This window comes from Aythya ferina, assembly GCF_964211825.1.
Source record: "Aythya ferina genome assembly, chromosome: 5".
Lineage (NCBI taxonomy): Eukaryota > Metazoa > Chordata > Aves > Anseriformes > Anatidae > Aythya > Aythya ferina.
In genome coordinates, this window is record NC_140301.1 from 21,885,716 (window position 1) to 21,907,155 (window position 21,440).

The 21,440-nt window shown below is 37.1% G+C and overlaps 1 long non-coding RNA gene across 1 annotated transcript; it reads left to right on the top strand.

The window, feature by feature from the left end:
• Window positions 1–9,184: 9,184 nt before the first annotated feature.
• LOC311437816 lies at window positions 9,185–20,053 on the top strand. Its single transcript, XR_014693730.1, has 3 exons — window positions 9,185–9,879; window positions 15,826–15,873; window positions 20,025–20,053. It is a non-coding gene; the product is annotated as an uncharacterized lncRNA (long non-coding RNA).
• Window positions 20,054–21,440: the final 1,387 nt, after the last annotated feature.

Consider the following 21,440-nt stretch of genomic DNA (forward strand, 5'->3'; position numbering starts at 1 on the left):
GATGAGGGAGCAGTCAGTGGATGCAATGGAAAAAAATTCTCAAGCACCTGAAAGTCAACAAAAAGAGTACATTACATGATGGTTTGCTTTATTTGAAGAAACATTCTGTCCCCTCATATTACTTGAGTAGCATGTTAATTCTGCTAAAAGTTCATGGAGAAGTTAATTAAAAAGTAATAATAATAAGAAGAAGAAAAAAAGCAGAGGATTTGTTATTCTTTTGCTAATCTTTAATGAGGCAAAGAGCTTCAGATTTTGGAAAAAAAATGGGAACACAGCCATGAATTGTCATTGACAATCGACTATCATTTACAGTTCACTCTAAATCCCTTTCACCTAATAACCAGTCTATCATATTTTCTTTTCTTTGATACTGATGCTCTGAACATCATTCAGAACTAAGACAGCTAAGACTCTCAAAATTTTTACAGATACAGAGTCAAAGCTTCACACACCAAAAAGGAAGCTGGTGTCATTTTTTAAAAAATACTTTTTTTTTTAAGTCTTTAGGGTTTAATTGTGACAATAAAGATGCTAATTTTGGCTTCTCAGACAATGGTAGATCATCCTTCAGTGCTCTCTGGAAGTCCTTTGTTTTCATAAGACCCAGACAAGAAAAAACGGAAACAGGGTGAATGTTCCATTCCCATATGTAAGTGGTGTTGTACCCTTAGGGAGGAGTACATAATTGTTCTGGTGCTGCACAAAGGCCTTTGAATTACATATGAATGAAGATCCCAGTTCCAGGATCCAGATGCTGTTACAATTTTGTTGTTTTGAAACACTTTTTCTTTTTTCAAATGATTTAGATGCTAATATAGGAATTTCAGCATGCAAGTTTAGTTCTGGAGTCTGACAAAAGTGAAAGAAAGATGGTGATGGCCCCAGTGAACTCTCTTAAGTATTTCACTTAAGTAAAAGGCAGGAAGATATCAGGGAATTATGATTCCCCCCCCCCTCTCTCTCTCTTTTGGTTTGTCAAAATTAGGGAGGGAAAGGCCTATGCAATGCTGTCATGAAGGTTGTGGATGAATGTAAGGAAAATACCAGATGAACTAATACTAGTCAAGGAATGATTATTCACTAGTGGCATGTGAATATGATTCTTGATTTTCATATTTGTTACTGATGATTCCTTTGGTATTTACAGAGAAAGTAAATTTGACCTGTAACCTCTTTGCTATTTCTGCTCAAGCACTAAGATGAGGTTGCATTCTCAGCCCTCAAATGCCTAGATTACCTGAATTCTTGATTGTTTTAATTATTATAATATCTGAGTTCAGCTGTGCTACCCTGAGATAAGCATTCTGTGTTTAATTTGCTGTCGTCCTACTCTGTAGAGGAAGACCTTCTTCGAAGAACACAAATAAGTTTGGTTGAGATGTTATAAGTGTTATCTTGTTGTAGAAATTTAGAGCTGACACTCACTAACACAATCCTTGGTTGTCCAGACTTTTCACATTTTGCAAATTGCCTAAGGCCTTAACATTGGCTTGACAAAAAATTAAAAATAACAGGACAGTATTTATTTTCTTGAATCCATTCTTTTCTTGTATCTCTATCAAGAGAGTACTGCTGTTATTCTTTTCAAATAAGCAAATATTTACAAATTAAAAAATATTATAAAATTGATAGTTTTAAAATTTAAACTTGGACAATTATTCCTATTAAAATGTCTGTTCTTCTGTTGGGCTTTTTTCCTTTTTCTAAGGTAGGATTGTAATAGGAGAAGAAAGTTCTGATGTATAGCTGTAAGCACAATGTATTAGAACTGTGCACAGGGGACTATGTCTGGGTTGTAATTTAGAAAGCAAAATATAAAAGTTCAGTACTGGTCTTTTTCATACATTAAATAAAGCTGTGTTTCTTACAGATTTCTTTGCTGCATCACTTGCTACAAAAAGTATAGTATTTTTTTGAAATTCTGCATTTACTGTGTTGATCTACATCTTATTTATGACGAGTCAGAAAAGAAGTGCAGCTGGAACTCATAACAAAACACAAACTACTATCAAACTACTTTTACCAAATGATTATTCAAGAGAGGATTTCCCAATTGACTGATCTCTTGCTATTTTGCAGTTGGCTCATGTATGAAGATCTGAAGTAATTCTGTATCTCCATTACTTTAAAATTTGGAAGAGGACTTCCATGATTTCTTTGGGTGATCATGCCTGATAAGTACCCTATGAAATTCCAGCATTTTTTAACTGTTTAGCTACCAAGTCCCTCCCAGTTCTCTACCAAGTTATTTTTAAATGCTGTCATTCCACGGGTATTGATAAAGACAGCATGCAGAATACCACTTCGGGAAGAAATAATTGAACATATGGAATGGCTTGGGAAAGAGAGTACCAGTAACATTTCATTTCATATGGCTTTATGGTGTGCCAGTCACTATCAGTTTGTTCTTGGGTTGAGCAAAGATATCCAAGGAGAAAGATGGCCTCTCTCATCATGGTTCTCTGTGGTTTGAAGGCTGACCAGAGCAGCTGCGGAGACTAATGCTCTTTTCCACATTCTTGCTGTGGCCAAATACTAGCCAAATTTTCCCTTGCCTCAGTTTCCCAAGCTATACTGTATGAAAAATGCTGTTGATTTTCTTTTCAAGATATTTTGAGCACCATTCTTGGAAGAGATGTTGGCATTGCTACTAACTGAGTTCCTTTAGAATATAATTTAAACTCTTCAGCATAGGTTTTGAACCTGATTTGCTTCAATACTATAAAAAGTCTAAAAGATTTTCATAAACCAATCAAGTGGATTGCTGTTGTTACCTGTTGTTGTTTCTTGAAGTGTAACAAATTAGAATCAAAGCTTGGAATATAGTTCCCTATGGAAGCATAGCTGTAAGTGAAAATTATGGAAAATCACCACTAGATGGAGTTAATGATTTTCTAAATTATTCTTCCAGCTTTAGATATAATAGAGTTGTAAAATGATTATGATCACTGAGTTGTTAAGTGGAATATGATAATTTAAGTAGCTCACCTGTATCTTCTTATAATTGCATTATCTGTTCTTCTTTAGGCTTTACAATTCTCTGATTTTTTTCACTTAATCTAAAAATATTTTTATAATTTGATTCAGAATTACAATATTTTAATAGATTTCTTTATCAGACTTGAAACATCCTGTATCAATGCTCAAATTCCCTATTCAGGTCTCTAAGTTGTTTTTATGATTCTCTTCAATTTTGTCATTTCAAAGAGTGAGTTCAATTCTAGTGGTTTCATCCTTTTTAGTAATTATAAATTGATAAACAAGTTGAATTATCATATTTTTTACATTTATTTCACGTTTAGGTAAAAATAGTGTTATGCATTGTTCTGAAAAACAACTTGAAAATCAACAACAATGATGAAATTCCAGTTGTTATAAGTAAACTACGAGAAATATACAAGCACAAAGATTCTTGCCTCAGGATCTGCAAATTTCATCTTTGGACTATTTTCATTTCTAGTGTCATCATAAGTTAAATTCTATTTTTTTTTTCACGATACATTACTTAGAATAGTCTGTCTCATTCTCTTCCTAGCCATCCACTTTTATACCATTATACCATTAAATAAAATTTGTTCTTACCAAAGAATTGTCTAGATGTGGCAGCTTTTTTTTTTTTTTTGCCATGGACCATTACTAACATGTCACTTCCGAAGTTGTGCAGGATGTACAACCATTCTCAACTTCTCCGTTTTCTGAGATTTTTGCCTTGCAGTCAGACACATTACGATAGTCCTTTGTAACAAACAAAAAAGGGAGACAATATTTCCCTTCAATGACATTGCTGTTCGTGAACTACAAATACCAGACAGATTTTTAGTGATTTGTTGAAGAAACCCACTTTATTTTTGGCAAAACAAACATGTGACAGTACTTAAAAGAGGAACTCTTTCACTATTTAGTGAATATAATCACTAGTTCACAGCTCTTCCAATACTAGATCTTTTCTAAGTCAGCTGTTTTGTTTTTTGTTTCTTCAAGAAACAAAGATACAAGAAAGAAAAATCTAATCTTAAGCTTAATGTTTCTGTTACTAGGCACATTAGTTAATGCTTTCAGGTTATTACTTTTGCCCAGCTTCTTAGAATATTAATTGATACCAATAAAGGAATTATTAATGATGCTGAGAATACAAGATAATTTCAGATATGCATACTACATAGTGAAAAAATAAAAAAAAAAACACAGAAAGATGCACATAATTTGATTATAGGAAAAAGGATGAGAAAAGCATAGCTCTATAATCTGTTGTTGTCTGGAACTATATAAAATGATAACTATTTAGACACCAGATGACATGCATTTTATTTTTAATTATCCCCAGGAAGAAGAGATAATGAAAATAACTGAAGAGTTTTTATGAATCCATTAGTCTCTTACTTTTCTTCATCTTGTGTTTAGTGAAAAATATAACCAAACCTGATGAAGAAGAAAAGAGAAACAGATTATTCTTTTTTGAGCCCAAAGTCTGTGCTTTGTTGTGAATCCAATATCTGAACTCTATTATTCCTGTATAATATGACTGTAGAACTCAAGCAGTCATATTCAAGCTTACCTATAGATAACTTCTCTATTCAGGTTGCTGAAAGCCATACTGAGAATTTTTCTAAATTCTGCTAATTACTTTTGGTCAAGTATTGTCCAAAGCACAATTATTTTGCAGGCTAAATTCATGCTCTTTTAATCAACTACTGCTGCAGGTCCATAGGTTGAAAAAATACACAGTACAATTACTTTCATACATAATGATGTAGCTAAGACTTTAATAGTTTGTGGTGTCTTTTCACATCTAAACAAGTAAATGGGTTTACGCAACAACTGTGTTGAGTAAAGGTCATACACTAACAAATGAAATGGAATAAGCAATTTGTATATAAGCTTAATTTTTTAAAGTTTACAAAGATTATTTTTAAACCATAAGTAGGCTCAGAGTTAGCTATATTGTGTATCTGATGATATAGTCATCTCTCAGAATAGTTTGTTTCACTATCCAATTAATTTCAGAACTTTACCATATGGATTTGATGTGTTTGCTTTATGCATTCATAGCTGTTACCAAGAACTTTAATGGCTTACTAACCCCCACCTATGAATAAAGCTTTTTCCTTTGTAAAATGGAAGGATGTGGCAGAATAGAAGCAAGAAGAGTTTTTACACCTCCTCTTGTCAGTCTGAATGATTCACTAGTCATGGTAGGCTGTATGCTCTATATCAATACAATTAAATAATCAGTACCTGTAAGTTAAATCACTTCTCACACCCACTAGTAAAAATATGACAATAAAGCTATTCCCATTATAGTTTTCTTTTTTCATTGAAAGTAATTACATATAGTTTAGGGACTACAGCTACAAGACATAAAAAGATACCTAAAACTTTTTCTCCGTAGGTAATAAACAGAAAAAAAAAAAAAAGATATATTTCTGCAGAAGTACAGCATGTTATTTTTACAGGGACAAGACACTGAGACATGGTAAAGTATCTTTTGTTTATTTAATTATAGACCCTATATATGTCATTAGGATCCTAGAGAAATGGTATTTTTGACTTGAGAATTAACTGCATGATGTAGTAGTTATAAAATGGATGTATTATTTTTATTTTTTTATTTTTTAAGTGAAACATTTGTTTGACACTTGAACTATTTCAGTATGAAGAAGATACTTATTCTTACTATGAATTGCATGGAATGGACTGCAGACTTTATATACTGAAGTTTGTACACAACTTAATTTGGTATTAATCTGTGAAGTTTATGCATGTTATTTTTATTTTAGAATATAATGCAATGCCATTTTAGAATGCACGATAGATCTTCAATATCGATAGAGCCATAGAAAGAGGGTGAGGCTTTTGGGGCAGACAGTATGTGAGCCAACCACCTTGAATCCATAATGTCTTTTGAGATTCCTTTAAAGGCCAAGTCATTCATGTATGCAGAGAAGGTCTTCTAACTCTATCTTTTTCAACATGCCCTTAAGTCCTTCTAAATGCTTAAGCTCCTCTGACATAGCATGCAAAAAGTGATACACTGAAGAGGCCTTCATTCCTCTAACATGTACAGTGGAGTGACCTCTGGAGAAGGTCAGTGCAGGGATGGTAGAAATGAATGGACAACAAAGACAATGATGAGAATTTCTGTTCATACCTAGCACAATAGATACTTGGAGGTGTTCCACTGTTTTCTCTGCTGTGTTTTTCACCTCTACGTCCAGACTGACAATAAGGCAGCTACATACATGTCTTACATGATCTGGAAGCACAACACAGATTACATGATTTGGAAGCACAACACAGCCCTGAGAAAGCAGTCTAGGAGGTTTCTGGAGAGCGTGGAAGATAGCTTCCTGACGCAGCTGGTTAGTGAGCCTACCAGGGGAGGTGCCCCGCTAGACCTTCTCTTCACAAACAGAGAAGGACTGGTGGAGGACGTGATCGTCGGGAGCTGTCTAGGGCAGAGTGACCACGCAATGGTGGAGTTCACTATTCTTGGCGAGGCCAGGAAGGGGACCAGTAAAACCGCTGTATTGGACTTTCGGAGGGCTGACTTTGAGCTGCTCAGGACACTGGTTGGTGGAGTCCCTTGGGAGGCGGTTCTGAAGGGCAGAGGGGTCCAGGAAGGCTGGGCGCTCTTCAAGAGGGAAGTCTTAATGGCGCAGGAACGGTCTGTTCCCACGTGCCCAAAGACGAGCTGGCGGGGAAGAAGACCGGCCTGGCTCAACAGAGAATTGTGGCTTGATCTTAGGAGGAAAAAGAGGGTTTATAAGCTTTGGAAAAGTGGGCAGGCCACTAAGGAGGACTTTAAAGAAGTAGCGAGGCTGTGCAGGGACAAAATTAGGAAGGCCAAAGCTCATCTGGAGCTCAATCTGGCTACTGCCGTTAAAGATAACAAAAAACGTTTCTATAAATACATCAACACAAAAAGGAGGACTAAGGAGAATCTCCATCCTTTACTGGATGCGGGGGGAAACTTAGTTACAAGAGATGAGGAAAAGGCGGAGGTGCTCAATGCCTTCTTTGCCTCAGTCTTTAGCGGCAATACCGGATGTTCTCTGGATACCCAGTACCCTGAGCTGGTGGAAGGGGATGGGGAGCAGGATGTGGCCCTCATTATCCATGAAGAACTGGTTGGTGACCTACTACGGCACTTAGATGTGCACAAGTCGATGGGGCCAGATGGGATCCACCCAAGGGTACTGAGGGAACTGGCAGAGGAGCTGGCCAAGCCACTGTCCATCATTTATCAACAGTCCTGGCTATCGGGGGAGGTCCCAATCGACTGGCGGCTAGCAAACGTGACGCCCATCTACAAGAAGGGCCGGAGGGCAGACCCAGGAAACTACAGGCCTGTCAGTTTGACCTCAGTGCCAGGAAAGCTCATGGAGCAGATCCTCCTGAGAGTCATCATGCAGCACTTGAAGGGGAAGCAGGCGATCAGGCCCAGTCAGCATGGCTTTATGAAAGGCAGGTCATGCCTGACGAACCTGATCTCCTTCTATGACAGAGTGACGCGCTGGGTGGATGAGGGAAAGGCTGTGGATGTGGTCTACCTTGACTTCAGCAAGGCTTTTGACACCGTCTCCCACAGCATTCTCCTCAAGAAACTGGCTGCTCTTGGCTTGGACTGGCGCACGCTTCGTTGGGTTAGAAACTGGCTGGATAGCCGGGCCCAAAGAGTCGTGGTGAATGGAGCCAAGTCCAGTTGGAGGCCAGTCACTAGTGGCGTCCCCCAGGGCTCGGTGCTGGGGCCGGTCCTCTTTAATATCTTCATCGATGATCTGGACGAGGGCATCGAGTGCACCCTCAGTAAGTTCGCAGATGACACCAAGTTAGGTGCGTGTGTCAATCTGCTTGAGGGTAGGAAAGCTCTGCAGGAGGATCTGGATAGGCTGGACCGATGGGCTGAGGTCAACTGCATGAAGTTCAACAAGGCCAAGTGCCGGGTCCTGCACCTGGGGCGCAATAACCCCAAGCAGAGCTACAGGCTGGGAGAGGAATGGTTGGAAAGCTGCCAGGCAGAGAAGGACCTGGGAGTGATGGTGGATAGTCGGCTGAATATGAGCCAGCAGTGTGCTCAGGTGGCCAAGAAGGCCAACGGCATCCTGGCTTGTATTAGGAACAGCGTGACCAGCAGGGCTAGGGAGGTGATCGTCCCCCTGTACTCAGCTCTGGTGAGGCCGCACCTCGAGTACTGTGTTCAGTTTTGGGCCCCTCGCTACAAGAAGGACATCGAGGTGCTTGAGCGGGTGCAGAGAAGGGCGACGAAGCTGGTGAGGGGCCTGGAGAACAAGTCCTACGAGGAGCGGCTGAGGGAGCTGGGCTTGTTCAGCCTGGAGAAGAGGAGGCTCAGGGGCGACCTTATCGCTCTTTTTAGGTACCTCAAGGGAGGCTGTAGCGAGGTGGGGGTTGGCCTGTTCTCCCACGTGCCTGGTGACAGGACGAGGGGGAATGGGTTTAAGTTGAGCCAGGGGAGTTTTAGGCTAGATGTTAGGAAGAACTTCTTCACTGAAAGGGTTGTGAGGCACTGGAACAGGCTGCCCAGGGAAGTGGTGGAGTCACCATCCTTGGAAGTCTTCAAAAGACGCTTAGATGTAGAGCTTAGGGATATGGTTTAGTGGAGGGCTGTTAGCGTTAGGTTGGAGGTTGGACTCGATGACCTTGAGGTCTCTTCCAACCTAGAAAATTCTGTGATTCTGTGATCTGGACAGGGTGCCAGATAACCCCATCTAGGCTCACTTTTCCCAGGAAAGTTGGACCTGATGGTCTTTAGAGATCCCTTTCTACCTGAGCTGTTCTATGATTCTGTGATCTGCACTGACAAAACAAATTAGGATAAAATATGTTGTGATGAGCAGACTTGCAAGAAATTGGAAGGTGACCTGGGATGCCACAGGGAAGGCTGTTACCATGACTGAAAGCTTCTTCAGAATTTTTCTTCTTTTATATGTAGGGAGAAAGGTGCTTCTCCCAAATTTGATGCTGATGGTTAAGCTACCCTTTGACATATCATGGGAGAAGGAAGGGAAAAAGAGATCTGTTCAGTTCATCAGCCATTACCTTGCAGAGTAGCTTAACAGGTTTAAATTGTACTTGAAACACGTGCATGTAACCCTAATAAAATCTCTTGGATTGGGTAGAGTCTTGTAGATTTAGATGTGAGAGATTATTAAAACAGGTTATTTGGAAATGTTGGCTAGATTTATTGAAGCAAATGCTTCAAAGAGTTATGGGTAAGAGGGGCATGCTGCCTTTTGAAGCCATTGGCTGGAGGAGGATCTGAGTTGCAGCTGTGCTAACCAGTTCAGGTCATCCAACGGCAAGGCTTGACAGACCCACTTTTAGTTCTGAAATGTTTCTTCCATTTGTGAAAATACAACATTCTGCACTGGCACATTCTCTCTAGCAGGTGTTTTACAGCTCTGGAAGCATGGATAGTCCAGGGCATTAGTCCTGAAAACACAGATCAGGCAAGATAACTGACCGTTATTAGTGAATTTTGTGAATGCAGTATTACAAACTGGGCAACTGGCAGCAAATATCTGTTTCCTTTGTGTAGGCAGATCTCTATTTCCTGGAGTGGCTTAAATTGAACCTTAGTCTTGGGACAGTTTTTTAAACATTTGTTGTGATTTTTCTAGTATTAGGTGTGAGCCACATTTACATCAATACGTGACTCATATCAATAATTAGATCCTTCCTCACACAACTTATAGAGTGCTCTGCTTATAATACATAAGTCAACCATTTCCTTTCCGAGATAGAAAAAGTACTGTGAGTAATTCTGCCATGCAACTTGTGATTGATATACAGGTTTTTGAAATAATTCATATTTATTTATTTGTCAGGTATTTCTCCTAATGCTTGCCAAAACTCAAGGTATGGCCTTATCTGTTTGAAACACATTGTATATTATCTCTTTGCCTTTTATTTATTCAACAGTTAATATAAAGAGAATGATACAAATTAAGTTTTTAGCTGGAGTGCTGACTGACTAGTTCTCAAAGAGAAAGAAATCAGTGGTATTATATATGATTTTAAGATCCACAGCACTGGTGATATTTATGAACACATGGTAGGTGTGCATAAATGAGTATGTTTGTGTGCATGTAAAGTGGCATTTTATTGAAGAATCTGAGGTGGGTTGTCATGGAGATTAAAAGCTTTGAAATGCAACTCATGGGTACTAGTTGTGTTTGCTGGGCATAAGGATATATGTTCTACAACTTTGAAACTTTCATTGTAAAAACAGTTATACTTTTATCTTTATTACAAAGGCTATTCTAGCAGGCTAAGTAAGCAGGGACATAATAAAGACATCTAACTTAAGGGAAACAAACTTTGTGATATGTTTTAGACTAACATTAAAATTTGACTTTCCAAACCATTAAGATGTTTATTTTTTACTGTGTAGTGTTTCAGACTATTTGTAAGATGACAGAAAATTGTCAACTTTCTGACCTCCTACCAAGACAAAAAGAAAGTTCTGATCACTGGTAAATGAAAAGGTTTGATTTAGTTGAAAATAATACAGAAATGAAAAACATCAAAGATGTTTTGCTAGGAGTTGCTTTTAAATTATTATATAAATTTTCAGCTTTCTGTATACAAAAAGCTAGGTAATTTCTGATGCTTTTTTTCCTTAAATAACGAGAATAAAAACTTATTGACAAGTTTACCTTTGAAGAGCATTGTTTTCTGTATGAGGTCATTGATGTTTTGCAGTTAGTATGGTTGTTTTTCTAACCAATAAATCAATGAAAATGCTGCAACAAATGCTGCATACGTACACAACATCACACATACTCTGAATGAGTAATACAGTTTTCATAACAGACTTGAAGTGATGATTATTAACTAGAATTATATATATTTAAACTGACACTACAGAATTCTTCTGAGTCTTGACAGATATGTGGAATATTTAAATGGAGTAATTGTAGTTACCAGACCTCCTGGGATTAACCTGCTGGAAAGAAAGTGACATTTTGCAAAGAGAAAAATGAATTTATAATGTGGAAAAAAGCTAAAAACGAGGTTATGGCTTGCCTGCTTATAACCATTCAGGAGGAAAATATGTTTACATGGAGTCACTAATATGCTGTAGTGATATACTTCACTTACACTTAATTATAGAGGTGCTTTGAAAATAACTTATTGGGTTCTATGTTTTCTGAAATAGAATAAACCATACTGAAAAGAAACTTAACAGCTATTTTATTTTTGGTATGTTCATGTTTAGGAGTTGATTCTGTGTTATTTATGTTTTCATGAGGAATAACTCTAGTAAATTCAATGTGCTCTATGCCAACATAGAAAAAATATATCCCAAAGGGAACAATACCAACTTCTCTGTGGCACAAACTAATTTTTGATAAATCCCACCCTTTCACCTTTTTTCTCAGGCTCACTCAGATTTTCAATTAGTTTCTTCAATGGTAAACACTGCCTGCTGACACTTTCCTCTATTGGAGTTGAATAAAATCACAGAATCACCAAATAATTCAGGTCGGAAGAGACCTCCTGAGATCATCTAGCCCCACTCAAAATAACACTGACTTAAACAGGTTACTTAGAACCTTATCTGATTGAGTTTTGGGTGGTGGTGGTGCTACAACTTCTCTGGGAAACCTGTCCCACTGTTTGACTATGATACAGATATTTTTCCTAACACCTAATTGGAATTTACCATATTGCAATTTGTGTCCACCACCTCTTACCCTATTTTTGTAGGTAGCTGAAGACAGCAACAAGATCTCCCCTTTGCTTATTCTTCTTAAGACTGAATGAACCTATTTCTTTAAGCCTCTTGTTGTACATCATGTGGCCTGGTGCTGGCTGGTACAGCCAGCCAGTGTCCATGGAGATTGTGGTTGATTGCTAAGAACAGAACTGGAAAAACTCAGGATTAATGGAAAGAGGTTGTTTCAGAAGAAGGAAGTGACTAAGCAGGAGAGAGATCAGTTCCTTTGGGATTTGCAGAGACCCTAGTATCAAGTACATATTGCCATCCATGAGCTGGCAGGTTTTGCTGGATGTTAGCCCTTGCAGATCATTTCTCAATAGAATCTTGTGCAGAATACTACTCTATGGGATGGGAATCTTTTCAGTAACTTCTGTACTGTTGAGGAGTGGATAGAGAGCCAGCTCTCCGCTATAACCATACCCACAGTGGCCTTGTTGACCCCAAACTAGTTGCTTGCTGGACTGTAAAAGCAGGTGGGGTAGTAAAGCCAGAAGGTAATGACAACTCTCTCCTCCACCCAGATGGACTTCCTGAAGATGGAATCTGATGCTAATGCATCATAGCTTTGGGTAGATCTTTGATGATCACTCTATATCTGAAAGTAATATATTTGCCATTATTCCTCCTTTTAGTATACACCATACGTCTAAACCAAAAGCTGCTGTCAACCCTGGGAAAATGAGTGAAAGAGGCAGCTGAGGAGATGTCCTAGGTCAATGTTGACAACCTGAAATGGTAACAATTTTGTCTCCACCATGGAGTTTCCGGAACAGCATTTGTTCTGCCGTCTTGCCCCTGACAAGAAACAGGCTCCCTTGTCCTATTATGGAAAATAAGACAGAACCTTAGAAAGCCAGTGCAATGCTAGGTGATGTGATGCCTTCTCCCTCTTTTCCTGCTCTCCCAGTTGAGAGAAATGGTAACTGGAGCTGCCAGTTAGTGTGCATATACCCAATTATGCAGACAGATCTCAGCGCCAGACATTGTGTTGTCGGTGCCATAGAGAATCCTGTTGTCTTTTAAATAACAAACTGATCTGGAAAGGTGCAACCATGACATCTCTTGGAGAACTTTTGCAGAACTCTAGAATGAAAGTAAGGCAATAAAATCAGGCATCTGTAGAAAAAATAGAGCTGGAAAAGGCCTTTATAAATTGTTGTCATTTTTGGCAGATGTTTTCCAACATCCAACTAAAACTGACTGCAAACAATGAAGATTGATAAGATGACCTTATGAACATCATATACAAACACTGCAGTATCTTTATTCAGTCTTTCTTCCTGCAACTGAAGCATGTTACTTCCTGTCCTTTCAGTCATGAGGTCAGGATAGTCACAGATCTTCTGGGGCACACTTTCTGATATTGCAAGACTTTGATCATTTTTCTTTTTTCTTTTTTTTAAACTAGACAACTTCAGTTCTTTTAGTCTTGACTGATGTTCTAAGACTCTCTGACTTCCTATAGATAAAACCCAAATTCTCTATGGCTTTTTATAGGCTCCTTAAAATTGCAGACATCATTCCAGGTGAGATATTTCTAAAGTTTAGGAGAATGGAAGAAATATTCAATGTGTCTTACAGCTTATACATCTGTTTATGCATCCTAACATGATGATTGCCTTTTATGCTGCCAGACAATTTGTTCACAGCTGTTCCATTTGTGATTTACTGTGTTACAAACAATCCAGTGTAAGATTGTCTACTGCTTGCATGATACTTAATCTCCAAACCATACTTTGTGTCCTGTTTGCCATAGTATGTTAATACACATGCTGAGATAGGCAGTGTTTGCAAACGGTCTATATCGTCTTATGATTCTGATGCTTTCGGGAGTTAGGAGCATTTTATACTGTGCTTCCTAGAAGATCTATTTATTTTATAGAAAAACAATCATTATCTTTATATGGGCTAAAAGGAAAACTAAGCCATAAGAACCTACGAAACAACAATTTAAGAAAAAACTTTACATTTATGAGTACCAAATTGATCTAAATTTATGATCTGTGTAAGAGGATAATTTACAGCATAAACGAGGAATGGTGTATGAAAACTATATCTTCCTATGTTACAGAATTTTCAGTTTATTATGACTTTTACATTAAATACAATAATACATTTTTTATTAATTTAATATTTATGTAATTTGTTGTTACCATCCTCCAATCAATCAGGACACTGAGTTATTTTCATCTCCTAAATGCCCTAGACTAATAAATTGATAATGTATGACTAAAATGAGCTGAAACTCACACATGACCCTCCTTTTTCTGTTAAATGCGATTTAGGACCTAAAAGCTGAAGTTACTATAATTGCTTTTCCTGTAACTGTGGTTATTAGTTAACTTTAAATGTTATTATTGGGAATAAAAATGATGTTTCTCCTCTTAACTGCAAAGAACTTTTCTATTTTTTCCCACAGCACAGTCATTTCAGCCCTTACTGCAAGCTATGCTTGCTGAGAAATAGCACCTTCAGCTATGCTCTTTGGTATCTTTCTCCCCTGACACCAGCAGCAAATGGGGATTTTAGAAAATGTATCTCTACTGTAAATCACTGCAATGAACCATGCAACCTTTTAATTAAATATAAGCATTTTTTTTTTTTTTTGCAAAACATTTGGCCAAATATTTATTGAGGGTACTGTGATTCCAATTACAGAATGATTTCTCCTTATCTTAGAAATAACCACAGTAAATAAAAAGTAAACCAAGAAACAACGGCAACAAATACATGCCAAGTGCCCTTTAAAATGTTTGATTCTGTACTTGCACTATCTTCTGTCTTCATCAGGGTAGTGTCAGCACCTTGTAGTTGTGCATTAAGCTAAGTGTATGATGAGTGGTTCACTCTCTTTCTTAGTTTCTCCTCAGGGGAAGAATTAAATGTAGAGTCATATATCCTGTTTTGGTGGAGTTTTATTTTTTAATTTTTTTAGAAGATTTATTCAGAATGTGCCTTAACTGCAGAAAGTTGTCAGAATGAGGGACTCAAGAGACAGAGAATTACAGAGCAGAACATTATTACGTATCCTAGTAACTATTCTTTTAATCCTGTTTCAGCCTATACAACCACAAAAGGGCATAAGAAGGAATTTTCTTTATTTCATGAAGCTGCTTTTAATTCTGCAAAGCAAAGTAAGCATTGCAATGCTTAAATGTTGAGAGCTCTGCTGAGTGGGGTCTCCTCACCTGAGTGGAGCAAGGCAAGTATTGCAATCCCACTTGCAAACTGTCCTTTTCTTTTCAGGAGCAACACATGTTAGGACCAAGTCATTTTGGAAGATATAGGTCTTTGCTATTCAAGGAGAATGCACTAACTAGCAAACAACAGGTTTCAGGTTGTATTTTTCAGTTCCTCTTGTTTGAGGCCACTTTGAACAGATAATAATTTTTCATTGGAGATGATTAGTTGGGCAAATACAGGAGTCAACAGATTGAAGACTGTGGATAGCTCTGCAAAATGTCTGACTGCCCAATACCTATTGATTAAAGGAGTTTTACTAAGATTTCTATTGTCTTCTGTATTTTGTCTTCTTCCATATTTTTTTCTTTTGGATTGTCACTGTAAAAAAGAAAGGTAACATTCTAGCAAAATGAGATAAAATCTTCAGATAAAACTTAATAGACATCTCCTCTTCCCATGTTTTGCTGAATATTGGAGAATAAAAAGACAAGGAAGAGAGGAAAATATTTGCCTAATATGAAAGAGAGAGTTGCAAAATGAGCATTCAACTTGAAGAGAATGTCAGGGAACAACAGTACCTTATACTGCACTCTAAAAAATTGTAAAAAGTACAAAGGTTCGTAACATATTGTAAAGAAAATTCTTTAGAAATTGCTCTGTTATCTTGGAGGTAACAGACACACCATATGCTCTGTCTGGCAGTTGCTATGGCAACTACTTTTAAAATTTAACATGGGGAAACTATTGCCTAAAATCTCTATGACTTGGGGCCAAATTTTGTGTGATGCTGAGCACCAAGGAAAAGTAAAAAAGACATAAAGCAAACCTTAAAATATCTTTCTCGTTCACTTTTGGAATTTTACCTCAAAATACTTATTCTTGTTTTTTTCTTTCAGAATATTCCCAGCCTGGACTCCTGAGAATGTTGAAAAAAGAATAAATGGGTACGGTGTCTTGGCTTTTTCTGACCAGAGGCTGATTGCAATTAAATTTAATACAGTGCAAACTATTTACAGTGAAAAATAGGAAAAACTGTTCATTAAGGCATTTTGTATATAAACTGTGATATTTATCTGGATGTTGTCATTTTGCCACTGGTTTATGTGCTTGGAAGTTCTTGTCTAAAAGTCAAAGGACAATAAGATTATTGAAGGAAATAGATAGGAAGATAATGCATCTAAATAATCTGCCAGATTACTAGAAACTGTCATATACAGTTTTGTTTCTTTGGAAAAAGTAGTTTCAAGTTTTGAATTATGCTTGTACTATCCCACCAGCAGTCTGCATAATGCACTTCTGAGGGAAAAGAGGCTCAAAATATGCAATAAGGATGTTTCTACTGAAAAAACTAATACAAATAAAACTGAAAAGATTTTATCTTCCTTTAAGGTCTATTAGGCCATGGTACAGCGAATGCTGTTACAAATAAATGCAGCACCATGGTAACTGGGTTTCTGTGACCAAACTGCGTCATCAGGTTTACCTTATCCCACATATCTTTTACCATGTTTCCTAGAGGAGTCTGCAAAGGTAGAACGCAATTTAGTCAGAATGCAACTGTCATGTATTCTAACTCTTAAAAAAACTATCCCTATAACGTGGCCTGGAGTCATTCAGTAATGGGTTTAACCAAAATTCTCTGAAATTGGATGGATTCTGTCTGTAGACTTCATCAGGCTTTGCTTCAGGCACCGCTCATGTTGTTGACCTTTTATTGACAAACATCAGATTAATCATTACCAAAAATGGCTCACGTTTTGAGCACACATCATGTAACACCATCTTTTTAAAAATAAATGTGTTTTTTAAAGACTTATATAGAAGCAAACAAACAAACAAACAAAACACAACTTAGATTATATTAGATCCTTGAAATAAAGTTTCAATTGGTCTCAAGGGGATTTATTTCATGACATTAGGTCACAGAGTGTTGAGTACTTTCTGTAAGTTCCTCCTCCAAAATACTGTATCTTGAGAGCTACTATATTGTGATTCTCTCACAAGATGCCACAAAATTGTCAGTCTGTTTATTCACCAGAGAAAGAATTTAAACTTCAAACCTAGTGTAGATACTAGTTCATTCAGTGCTCTTGGAGTGGGTTAGATTTTTTTACATTGTAAATCTAACACGTATTTTTAAATACACCCTGTTCAACTACATCTTTCTGTCTTTCTCCCTTCTTTGCCCACTACTCATTGATGAAAGCATCTTAATTTAACTTCTTGCAAAATTCTTTGATGGACAGAAGCAATGTAAAAGGTTAAACTGACCTGCAAATAATGCGCTATGGGTTTTGAAAATGACAAATACATTCCTTATCTGAGAAATTCTTAATATGTAGGGATCAGAAATGAGTAGCAGATGTTGGAAGAAAGTGAGGAAAAGTCTTTCTTCTTCTGTTACAAATCCTGTTTAAGTTTTGGGCCAAAAATTGTAAAAGGGCCAGAACTGCACAGAAGGAGGCTGGATTTAGTCTGGCAGAACCAGCTGTTAAAATCACAGCTGGTTTCTGGACCTACTAACAAAAAGCTTTTTAGCACATTTTGTTCTTTGCCTCTGCTTCCTCTCCAGGGATATGGTGAACAGCTCCGTCTCCTCTTTTTTTTTGGGTCCACTCAGATCTGGACCCGAAAGTCCCTGCTATTTCTGTGAGAAAGACACTCCTTGCTGACTTTTTGTTCCCAACCCTGTCTTCTATCTCTGTCCCTGCATTGTCTGGGTTTCTCTATAGAAATGTGTGGAATTTCTGTAGAAATTTGCTCAGCAGCTCATTTCTGAAGGGGTTATACACAATTTTTCCACGGATCTGGCAAGTCTGCATGCTACGTTAAAGTATTTGCTTGCAAATGCCGACCTGCTGCTGAGTATACATTAAGGCACTGATGTTCACAGTATAGCTGATAGCTGGTGGAAACGAAATAATCTGTATTGACACATTTGGAAGTTTCACATCTTTTTCCACTTAACATGCTAACGTGATAATTGCTAGACTGATGATTTTTCCAGTGACACGTCTCCTTTTGTCAATATTTAGACCTGTGTATAGAAAGCTTATCTATCACACCTGGCTAATTTTCACTTAATTTAAAAATAAATGGAACATGTTTAGTTTGCAGGGTTAGCAGAACAAAAAGAGGTTTTTATAAACATTTTTCTTGAAACATTCTTTGAAGGATAGGAAAAGATAATGACAAAAGGATACAGAATGTAGCTCAAATGAAGCCAGATTCCATAAAACAGTCAATTATTTTAATGCCTAAATAAACCTAATTGAATATTGAAGTTGAGACTTCATTTTGCTTACCATTTAATGCAAATGAAAGCAAAATATAATGGGAAATAAAAATAACAATAACTACCCAATAAAATCACTTAGCAGCACAGCCTGTGAGGCAGACAAAATTTCAGCTAAGTGATTGTGTGTATCACTGGGCATTTGTTCATAGGGTTTAAATACTGAATCCCAGGGCTTTATTATCTAAACAATTCATTCCGTTCTGTCATAGTGTTTGTTTGCTGATTAGGTAAGAATTTGTCAGTGAAAGAACATAGGCAGTAGTATTTTGAGTACCCCAAAGGAACTGAAAAACTGTATTAACCTTAGTTTTGTTAAACTTCAGTGATACTTGCAGGACTTGCAATGAGTGTGACCACACAGATCTGCAAGAATAGGTATCATGGCCTTTGAATGAATCATCTAACCACTACTTTCAAAGGTTGAAATATATATATATATTTTGTATTAAATACAACATTTCATCTACATGCAACTGTAATTCCTGCCACAGTTCAGTGTTTCCATTCATGTCTTGCAAATGTGCTATATCTATTGGGGTCGAGGGTTTATTCTCTTATCTTTAATGGTAGCACTTATTTTGAGATGAATTATATTCACCTACTTAAAGCTTTTATTCTATAACTGTACTTAGATATTTTTGCTTTATTGTGGTAAACATGGATATTCCACTCACATGGTAGAGAATTCAGTCATGGTCAGCTTTGACTTAGTCTCAATGGTTATGAAATCTTACATGTAATCCCACTGTTTCACAAGGTTTTCAGTGTTATACATACGACGTGTTGTAATGTTTTGAGATCACTGAGTTAGCTACATTTTTTTTTTTCCCAACCTTTTTCTTCAGATAATGAAAAGCCACTTTTAGGTTCTGCTTTTGGGCACTTTTGTCTCACAATCTAAGGGATAGCTAGTATTCTATAAATATGCCACTGTGAATTTGCAACATGCACCTATACATAAAAGAGGCATAGTTCATACTTTCTTCAACCAGGCCATCATTATTATTAGTCTTTTTTTAATGCTAATTTGTTTTCAATATCACAAACATATAATCTGCAAACAACTTTTGTCTATTCCATTTTTATGAGATCCAAGGGAAAGCTTTTTCTCTGCGTGATCACGGTCATCATGACAGCTTTGTTGTCAAGCTACATGCTTATTAATATATCTTCGGTTTATTTTGCAATACATGGTGCAACTTGTCCTGAAACTTGGAAATGACTGCTTTCACTGCATATCTGACACAGTGCTTCTATGCTGAAAACCTCCTCACTGTATTGTAGTTGTTTCCCTGTGTCTTGGAAACCAATCTGATCTTTGCCATTTGACTATAATCCCATTCTGTTTTAATGCTCCTTTATTATTTTTATTTAACACATATTATTTCATATACTATTTCTCAGTAAATGGTTTTAATTTACCCTTCAAAGAGTTGCAGTTACTTATGAGATGTCTCAGATAACTTGTTTTTGATCAGGCATTCTGTATGTAACTTTTACTGGCTATTCAGCTCCATATACTTCACCATTTTTGTGCAAGCCTTAAAAATCAGAAATATGGTTAAGTGGAAAGAAAATGTGCTTTGCAATCAATAGTCTTGATAGAAATATTCTAAATTATTCTGTCTTGAAAGTATTGCAAAGGACTGTGCAAGTCTCTTTGATGCTGCTGAAGGATTATGTTGTAGCTTCCTACACCCTGCAGACACAGCTGAGTATCTGATTTCCTGAGTGGTAGTGCTTTTTTTCAACAAAAATCTGGAAATATTGCCTTCATTTCTTTCAATTCTCTGCCAGGCTCCCATCCAGACTAAGAGATTCAGATGGCTTGTATTTGGCAGAAAAAAGAAAATTCCCCCAGTCCCATAAATTAGAAGTGTTGGAACATCTGCAGAATGCCAGTTAACTTAAAAAGCCGTGGTTACAACTGGTTTGTACCCTTTTACCTGACACTTCCAATAAACTTCTGGAACAATGAAACTAAACTGCAGCCTATGAATCCAACAGGATCAACTTTCAGATTTTATCACAGCCCTGTGAAACAAGGTGCATTTCTATGTCTTTCAGCTATTAGTATTATGTGCATAGATGAGAGGCTGAGGATTTGTTTTAATAGAAATATAAATTCCTAAGTTTCACGTTTCTAGAAAAAAAATAACATATTTAGATTTTCACAAGAGTTTTTTAAAATGAAAATTAAATACAACTATAAAATGTGTTATTAAATAAATATTTAGAATTATTAGAATTTTAATCCAAAGGCCAAGGACAGGGAATGTTGTATGATGCTTGAATGCTTGTGGTTGATAATGCTGTAAAGCAGGGATCAGTTTTGCCAAATCCATGCCACTTTTGGAACCACCAGGATTCTGCATGGTTCTTCTGTAGGTATATTTGCACAGAAGGAGAACATTAGGACTCTGGTAGGGAAATGCATAAAAGCAACAGGGGCTTGCTTTGCCTTAAGACTGGACAGTGTTATAATCACCCTCCACAGCTTTGGGAAACAAGACTCTCGGTTTTGCATTTAAATCTGTTTGGCAATATGCACTATGTCTCCCAGCCACTTGGCTATTTGTAGAATTTGCTGTATTCAGGGGGCTTGAAATACTTTAAAACAAATTGAGCTGAATGGGGATCTTAAACCATTTCCTGATTGGTGTGTCTTCTAGCCCCTAATGTGCCTTTCTAGGTCTTAGTTATTTCCTTTTCATAAAAAAATAATTGCTCTTAAAAATGTCTGGTTGGATTTCTTTTGTAAAGAGAGCTGAACTGAGGAGCTGTGGGCAGATTAACTGGACTGCTTCGTTTAGTAGGCTCTCTGAGCTTTGAAGAATGCTTCAAAAGTATGGAATAAAGCTCTTTTTCTTCCTATTTTTACATGGGCTAACAACTTCCCAGTCTTTTAATTTGCTGTCCTGTTGCATTAGAGTTCATTATCTTTGTGTTACAGTTTAGTAATTCTGTCTGAGTTTCTATCCTTTCTCTCTTCTGAGTCCCTGCTGAAAATTGCAATACAAGTAACACAGCAGAAGCTTGTATACAGACAGAAGATATAATGAGAATAGCACTTCTCGTGGGAATTAAATGCTGCATCACAGTTTCATTTGCAAATATCTGCAATGGAAAAGCATGTTTAAAAGTGCATTCAGATTTACTGTTTGGAGTCTCTTCTCTTCTGTACTATGCTTACACTGTTCACATTATAAAACA